Source organism: Schistocerca piceifrons, chromosome 4, assembly GCF_021461385.2.
Source record: "Schistocerca piceifrons isolate TAMUIC-IGC-003096 chromosome 4, iqSchPice1.1, whole genome shotgun sequence".
Classification (NCBI taxonomy): Eukaryota; Metazoa; Arthropoda; class Insecta; order Orthoptera; family Acrididae; genus Schistocerca; species Schistocerca piceifrons.
This window is the reverse complement of record NC_060141.1, coordinates 259909199-259919005: the sequence shown is the minus strand read 5'-3', so window position 1 is coordinate 259919005 and position 9807 is coordinate 259909199.

Genomic DNA, 9807 nt, shown 5'->3' with positions numbered 1-9807 from the left:
CACAATCTTATTTGTTCCATTACTGTTAAAAATCTTTTGTTGAATACATCATCAACTATATTTGATAAAATTGTTTAATTGGGCAGATAAAAAATCTACTCACCAAGCGGTGGCAGAACACACACACATAAAAGACTTTTGTGATCGGCAAGCTTCCGGAGCCAGTGGCTCCTTCTTCAGGCAGAAGGGTTGAAGGGGAAGGAAGAAGGGTGAAGGAAGACTAGAGAGGTCTAGGAAAAAGGACAGATTTTGGGAAAGTCAGCCAGAACTGCGGGTCAGGGGAGACTTACCATACAGGATGAGAAGGAAAGACTATATTTGAATCACTAACACAATGATCCTCATTTTTTATTTGGAAATTTTCTCTACAAACTGCACTTTTCTACATTTTACAAAATTCCAGGTAGTTTCCACTTTATTGTTAGAGCTGTTGATTTCTACCTAAAAGAACATGTTCTTTGACATCTGTATGGTCTGTTAAGACTTATATTGTGTAGTCTGTAATGCCTAAACTTACTGGAATCATTTAGTCTCTTGGCTATGCTCGCTTTTCATTCTACAAGACCTCTTGATATCCTTATTAATCAAAGGCCTATAACCAGATTTAAATAGGTTTTCTCTCTTCACATAGATTTGTAACTCATTAATTAATATATTAAATTTGGAGTCAATATCAAGAGCAGCACATACAGGGGAGCAGTCCACAAGCTGTAGCTGACAATTACAGTTTTCAGTGGTGTGTTTGTTTATAATCCTCAAGTTTTGCCGAATAAAATTTAATTTTCTGTGTATATCAACATGGTTAGACTAGAAGTTACGTAGACCCTCTTTGGAAAAGTTTATTCTTTTCAATTCAGATATAGTCTACAGTAGTACACTATGGATGATATACATTGTATTAGACAGTTTCAGTGACTGAAGTACAATCAAACCTCACATACTCTTCTAACCGCTGTACACATTGCCAACTATGAACTGCACTCATTAAGCTTTTCTGGCACCAAAATAATACTCTTTTTAACTCTACATTGATTGATGTGCCACAATTTCTTCTCAAAGGGTGCAACAGACAGAAAATTATAAGTTCCTGTAACCTTCTGTCCTACAGATAATCCTTACTTATTCTGGCCTGTCAGTGCAATATTTTCAGAGAGACTAGGGGAATGGTGTTTACTGACAAGAAGTTACACTATCACAAATAATCCCCTGATAACTCCTCCGAGATGCTGACAGAACCTTTAATACTTTAATGATGCAGAGGAGTCTATGTTCTCCACTTTCTCCGAAGTCTCTTCACAAAGTGCACCATCTTTTTCAATATTTTATGATATGGCCAAATGTCAGTAGCAATAACAACAATATGGGGAAGATAGATTCCTACTAACAACAGAAAACTGTTCCTGTTTTCATTATTAAATAAAATTGCAAAAGATAAATCACTGGTGCAGATGCTTCAGTCACATAGTCTGCAAGCTCATTGAGATCATCCTACACACAAAAACCTGTGTCCCACTGCCATCAGAGGTTTGGTTAATGAAATCTGGATCTGGAAAGCACGTGTTTGAAATGCACCCTTATTCTTACCCTGATATTTACAAATTAGTAAAAGTAGAAAGAAGATGAGTCAGTTTATGATGAACACAGCTGCTTCCTCGCCCACCTTTCTCCTGCTATGACATTGCTTCATATTTAATGGTCTCATCAATGACATTTCAAAAGTTAATATGTTTTCATTTATTGCTCTGCACTTAGGTGTTTTCTAATGCATGTAATCCTTTCAATTTTCAAGGACTTTGAAGAAATTTTACAATGTAAAACATTTTCATGGCCAGACTCCAACAATGAGTATAAAGCGCTACAAATTCAAATTTTATTCCCTGATTCAATATCACTAGCAAAAAAAAAAAAAAAAAAAAAATGCTAAATGCAATTACTTCTGATAGCACTGGGTACTCCTTTTTTTAATTGAAATTTTTTTAATGTCAGTATCACAATAGTGACCAATGAAAATATTGTTATCAAGCAGACTCGGAAATACGCCTATTATTATCGTCAACTTGCTCAAGAATTATGCAGATTAGCATCACAAATAAAGTCTAAAAGACTACTCTATTATTATCATTTACAACAAAATGTTTTAAATATTTCATGACATTATTTTAGACCAGTTAACTGCTCTTTTAATTTTTATTAGTGTCACTCATTGCAGTTTGAAATTTTCAGGTAATGAAAGAATGTTAACATACTATTGTTGAAGGAATGCTAGTATTGATGTGTCCATTCTTGAATAAATAAAACACATGAGAAAGAAATTTTTTTGGAAAATGACAGATCACGTCTGAGGTGAAATATGTTAGAAACAGTATTCCACATATATAAAAATATGCTCACATAATCTTTGTGTAGTTGTTGATTTCTGCATGTCATTTTTATATTTAATGGATGAAAGGAACAACAGCTTTTACAAAATTGATTTTGATATTCCACTTCACAATTGCTTCATTCTTATACATTTTACTTTAGCAACCAGTAAACTACACTGTTATGAAACAAGCATAGCAGAAAATCTGTGAAAAACAAGTTGAAAATAAATACATAAATAAATAATAAAGAACTACCAAAAAAGCAATCATGTGCCACCTGTTGCCCTGTACAGTTGATGTAGTGTGGTGAAACTTGGTTTTGTCTTTACAACGTCACTATTACCATAGCTATTATGTTATTGCTATAACCCACAGGACAGGCTATAGATGTGAGAAAACGGTTCCAGCTATTTATTTAAAAGCAAGAGAATAAAAATTATATCATTGTCTTTATGTATTATCCAAAATACCATATTCCTCAAGTGGGAATAATCTGTGTAACATTCGACTGCATGTTTCATTGAGTTACAGTCCCACATTTTGAGTTCTCATTTATGTGTTCCATGAATCATAATTGAAACCTCTCACTATGATAGTATGATTTCTTGGTGACCAATCTGGCAACATGCTGACCATTTACATTATATTATACATATGGTGATTTATACTTAATTCTGTGTACAATCTCATTTTGAATGAAACTCAGGTTCTCATATAAAACACTACACAATTACGCTAATTTCATATTTCTGATGTGGCCAACTACAGTAGTTGTTTGGCAGCCACATATTTATGGTAAGTAAAATATTTCAGTGCAGTTATTAAGAATATTAACTCCAGTAAAAAGTAAAATCTTCTGTTTCCGCTAATAACAGTAATCAACAATACTATAAGGAACAGAATCAATAATAATCTTGTGGTGTTTCAGTTCTTCGTATTTTGGTGCTTACTAAGAAAACTGGATGAGGAATTCTGCCTTATACAAGATACCTCTGGATCTTTATTTTACCCAGAAGTGATTGTTGTCAAATATTATACATGGTTTATTTACGGATCACAGTTGAGGTACATCTCAACATATCTCATCTGTGAACTGTACACAAACCATATATAATATTTGACAACAATCACTTCATTCATAAATGTAAATATTCTGTACCAAATGTTTTCTCTAAACACTACTATGTAATAACAGTTTTGCAGAAAGGAAATAAAGTAATCCACTGAAGATAGCAAAACAAGTGCTGAAAAGTGTCTGGATAAAACAAAACTCCAAAGGTGTCTTGCATAAGGCAGAATTCCTCATCCAACAGAACATGCATTTTGTAATAACTGATCAAACAAACTGCATAATATCTGCTTATTTTTCTGCCATGGAAAGACTAAAAAAGTCTAAAGTCAGTTATCCACATTGTTTGTTCCATTCTAGGAGTAAGAACCTGCAGAATTAATGCTTTAACAAGCTCATCTTAATTCTTTATAGAGATGTAATCAGTTCACTAGTCTTAATTTAAGTTTACATCAGACAATATGCATAAATATTTAGCAAAAGAAAGTGAACATAACGCTTAAAAAGGACTGTAGTTATCAAAACAAGGCAAAACCAACAACAACATTCAGAACCATGCACTATCACTTAGCTCATTGCCATATCTTACTCTCTTGAAATCCAACAAAAATAATAAATCAGAACAGGGAATGATGACAAGCAAAAATATGTAAGGAAATGACCTGTTCAGCACTGTGTCTCAGGAAAGAGAGGCAATGCAAATCCACAAGGAAAGCATTATTATTCTGTCTTCCAGCAGAAAAGATTCAACACTCAGGTGGCAGAATAATCACCTGGTCAGCAAGCACTTATCATGATGTGAATGCAAATTAAAGCTGTTGGGACATAAGCCGTAATGTAAAGAAAATCAAATTGACTAGGTAAAGACAACAAGGAAGGCAGAAAATTTGAGGACAGCTGAAGGATAAGGAGGAAAGAGGTACCAACAAAGAAGTAGTAGTATTCAAGAAAGCATAATTGAAAGAATAGGAAGAAGGAATGGTGATGAGTGAGAAATAAAACAGATAGCCTGCATAATGAATTGAGAGATATTCAACAATTTAGATTGCATAGGATTTACATCAGATAATGTCAGCAAGCACTGGTCTGTGAAACACGAATATACTGATGCTTGGAAGATGAGAAGTAATTTTAATCTCTAGTGAAGAATATGAACTTTGAAAGTTTTCCTGTGACATTAGCCTATCCAACTGAATTTACTTTAAATACAGCTCTTTAACGCTTTACTCAACAACATTCCTCAGCATCCCTTTTGACCAGGCTTTTTATTTTATCTTTCCATCCCCATTGCTGTAATTCTTTTTACTTCATTTCCTTTCATACACTTGTCGTCATTCTCGCTGTTCTCTAATAATGTTGTCTGTTACTATTTTCCTCTCTCAGTATAGTATTATCTCTTTCACCACAAAAAATTATGCAGTGCTAACCACTGCACAGCACAAAACCACATTAATGTTTGACACAATCTCATACTGACTCTCTCAAAACTTCACACTAAATGTGTTCTGCAGCAAAGGCGCTCCAAAAGAAAGAGCCAGTAGTTTTAAAAGATACACTGAAACAGGAACCTGTCATTCACACTCTTTTCTGTGCATTGACAAGGAGGAAATAAATGTACTAAAAAATGATGCTGAGGTTCAGTAAGCTGCTGTCTGGAAACAGTGTGGATTCATCCTCATGATCGTTCAAAGAAAACCTTGCAGTTTTTCCCCAATATCAGTTGCTTACACATTTCTATCAAGTTACATATGGCATGCTGAGACATGGACACCTGCGAAAACCTGTTACAAGCTCTCTTTGTACATGGACCACACTGACAGATGGCACTTGATAAATAGTACCAAGACAACACAGAAGCAGACAACAGACAGAGTGCCCCACAATCCAGTAATTACCACAACTAGAAATCATGGGTTTGATTCAGGAAGAGCACTTAATATTTTACTTCAGTGGAGTGGTCTGGAGAGTCCTCCTCATTGTCCAAAAGTCTTGCACAGAAAAAATTACAAAATAAAGCCTTGACAATCGCTTTTGGAGTGATAAGTGATTTCAGTTGCCCAGATAGATATATGAGGAATACAGTGTGGTAAAATAAGCTAACTGATGTTTCCAGATACCTAATCACTAGAAAATACAGCTTACAAACTAATAGTAATATGACATGTTATAAGAACAGTGGGATACTTCCAGCAAAAGTTTCTTTACAGTATTCCACAATCAAAAATGATAATTCCTATGCCTTGTACACTCACATTAATTACTATTGCACATATTCATTTCTGCATGTAGTATTGGAAGTAACATTCTGTTTTCAGAAACCTATTAAATATATGTTTATATTTCTCACACACTTGATTTCGATAAGCAATCTGCATAATTTTGGCTTCTGAAACAATATTCAGATGAATTTAAATTGTACTGATTGCAGTAAAATCACTTTTAGAAAATATCTTCATCAAGTGTCATAACAACATCATCCCTTTCTGTACACAATTTCAATTTTAAGTTAAAAATCATGATTTTACCAAAAATGAAACTGTGGAAGGGAACATTATAACCTGCTGTTACGCATAGCTCATTATTCTTCAAGTGCCTAGAACTGCATGTTTTTCTCTTTATTTATAGGAAAATGACAGGTCAGATAGTGGTATGAGTTCTAAAGACCTCATTTAGGTTACTGAACATATCAAGATGTGACTTTGACATCTACAATAGAATGTGTTTTGACAGAATGAAAAATGTACTACATGTAAATAATCAGATGTCTTAACATTAACTTCCCATAGGTTTCTAACATATATTGTTAGAGCAGAAACCTCGATAAAATGTTCAAATCTTAAAGTAGGCAAGAAGTAGCTTCATAAAAAATTCAAGCCATTGTTACTGTTCACAGAATTACATCCTGTTATAGAGGATTGTTAACATTAATAGAATTAACCAAAAATAATGTTTGTGATGTTCTGAAGTAATACCAAGCTAGCTCACTTTAAAAATCATTATTATCTTTGCAGCTCAATTCTAATATGTATTCAAGTAATGTTTCACATGCTTCTTCCTTTCTTAAAATCATAAATAACTTCCAAGAAAATAAGTATTTGTTGGATATTTTGTTAATTATATTAACTGTGTAGTAAACAAATATTTTAACTGAGCATATTTTGGAAAATTTGAGAAAGTTCTTTCATCTGAATTCTGGAGATAGCTACACGAAACTAGTCTCTTCAATAATGTGTAATATTATTCATTCTGATGATTGATGTCAGAATGACAGACAATACTATGTAAAATACTTGTTTTTATTGCAGACAAGCCAGTGTTCTCTCTTCTTAATTGTTTCAAGTGTTTATAGCACAAGATAATGTGTAACTATTTTTATACAGCAGTGATAACATTTTGTTGTGTAGAAAAAGGACTGTATTTAGAGTCTTAATCTCTTGCTTAAGCATTCTAGCTGTGAAGCTGGTAGGCAACTAGCTTATTAAATTGAGAAATATTGTCCTTTCAAGCTGTTTTCCTATTTTTACTTAAACTTAGACACAGTCCTTTATGACATCATAATTACAAAGCTTGAATCATCAGTGCTACTGCGGATAAATGCCAGTACATTAAATAGATTCAACAATATTTCTTGATTATCATATCACAACACAATAATGTTACACTGTGAACAGAAGATGGTATTACAAGCAAGTGTTAGAACAGTTTGAACATTTTGCAAAATATTGTCTCCTTCATCTAATGTTTTGCATTGAAGAACAGCAGAAATATTTTAGCATTCTTAAATATACCACTGTCCCACAACTTCTGCTTTGCACCTACACATGGCTTTGTGTTACTTGTGAATGAGACATGTCACATCTTATGTACTTTCAAACAACATATGAGAAATCTGACAACTGAAGAACATGTGTACAAGTAAAAAGTATAAGATTGATAGGCAATAATAAGTGGACTGGTTGGCTGATTGGTGAATGCAAAACATTTCAGTTAAAATGAACATTTGGATTGGTAACAATCATTTGTTGGTTTTGCATGGCAAGTGGGATGGGTATATCAATTTCAATAAGCAATCCTAAATCCATTACATATTTTACATTGTATCTATGCATTTACTTCCTATAAACCTGTCTTCAAAGTGGTTCTCCCCATTTCATTTTCTTGCACATAGTTTGTAAAATGATACATTTATGAGTGGTGGAATAAAAAGAAAACTATATTTTAGAAGTACTAATAAAATGGGATGATTACTAAAAACAGTAAAAGTCTCATGCTTAAATTAATCTTGCCTGGTTTTAAAAATTATGCTTGCATGCATGTTACTGTGTTAAGAAAAACATGAAACAGTGAGCAGGGGTTAATAAAGACTCCCAAATTCGGGCCTTTGTTTGAAGTATGGACTTCTGAATTACATGTATCGTGGTTCAGTAGCAATGTGACTCTCCCACTCACATGACATGTGAATTATACTCACTGAAAGCTGTCCTTGCTTAACAGAATGTACACCAGTACTGTACTGTATAATTTGTTACACTGCTAGAATGATATATAACTGCAAACTGTTATGAAATGATACAAAGATGTTATCTAAGGGACAAATATTGAAATATGGGCATTACTTTAACAACATCTCGAGGTTTATGCCACTGAAAAGATACACAATCCCTCCTGCATATGTTAAAGTTTTTAAGTAATTGGTTTTATTGTATTGTGTATACTGACTGCAGCTGTCCACACATCTATTTTGTGTGGATATAAAAAACTTGGTTCTGTCAAAGAAAGTTGGTTGCTTAGATGGAACTCACACAAAAAATGTCCTGAAAGCTGCAGACACAGAAAACTATTACATACAAATCAGAAGCAAATTAAATTTTTCAGTTGCCATGGACAAAGTACATTTTTCATATATAAATACATTTACTTAATTTTTTTATCGCTACCTGTAGCTTTTATAGTCTGACAGATTGGGTATTATATTTTTAATATGTAAAATAGTATATAAGGCAGATACCCTTTCATTAGAACCTGACAGGTTACTTATTAGTATTCTGTGTTGAAATGACATCTCTGAAATAATGTACAGATCTGGCACATAATATGTATGACATACAATCCCATTCCACACCATAGTCTGGAATGCACAACTTTTATAATTTTATGATTTAGTGCCAAAAGACATCTGAGCATAATTTCCCATACAAAACATCTGTGAAACATTTTGTGTACATTTGCTAAATGTAGTAACTTTGTTAACTTTATTAATATTGTGTTTCATGAATAGCAATCTTAGAAGTTTCATATCCAAGCCTATGCTTACCCACTTACTCAAGATAAGTAGATAATTTGCTCAGATATTCTAAATTGCGTTTTGAGCATAAAGGCTACAGCAAATAGTAACACACTAGTGTTATAAATGTTTACTGTAATGCAATCAATGCGCACAGGTTTATTGATATGAAATTTCTAATTTTACATGTAAAAACATTCATATTATTTTTTTGCCTTGTTAAACCAAAAATAATTTTTTTCATATGTACATATCCATGGTAAATATTGTTGTATATCATATACAATAAAATTGTTTTCCCATAAAATAGTCTACTTGATATACTGCAGAAGTGCATCAAACCACACCATAGAAATTAATTATTACAGATGTGCACTGCTAGCTACAGATTTCTACTAGGCACTATGGACTATTTGATGTTGGCATCAAAGCAAATACTATTTGGTATTCCATGCCAATAATGACTCAGTTTTGATTAGTTGTGTTTTCTAGGGTGGTAATTCAGTTCACACAAAATATTTGTCACTGAAGTGTGTACTAAATCTACAATTTTATATAGGTGACAGCTGAAGGAATAACACACTGTTTTCCAAAAATCGCATCCTTTAGGTATGCGGATGGGAACAAGTCACATCCTACAATAATAGACAGAAGCAGCTACTGTCTATAAACTAAAAGTCCCCTATGTGACTAAAAGAATCAATGAATAAGTGGTGTGTCCACCCTATTCCTTTATGATGGGTTGAACTTTGCTGGAGACTCTTTAAATGAGGTGTCTGAATGTCTGCAGTGCAATGACAGCCCATTTTTCCTCAAGAGCCGAAATCAGAGAAGGCACTGAAGTTGGAAGCTGGAGTCGAGTCAGTGTTCTAACCCATCCCAAAGGTGTTACACTGGGTTTGGGTTAGGACTCAGAACAGACCAGTCTACTTCAGGGAATGCTATTTCCACATATCATTGCCTCACAGATGATGCTTTGTGATAAGATTGCATTTTATGTTAATACAAGCAACCATTGTCTCTGAACTGTTCCTATACTGTATGCAGTACACAGTGTTGTGAAATGTGTTAATATCCTTCTACAGTAAGCA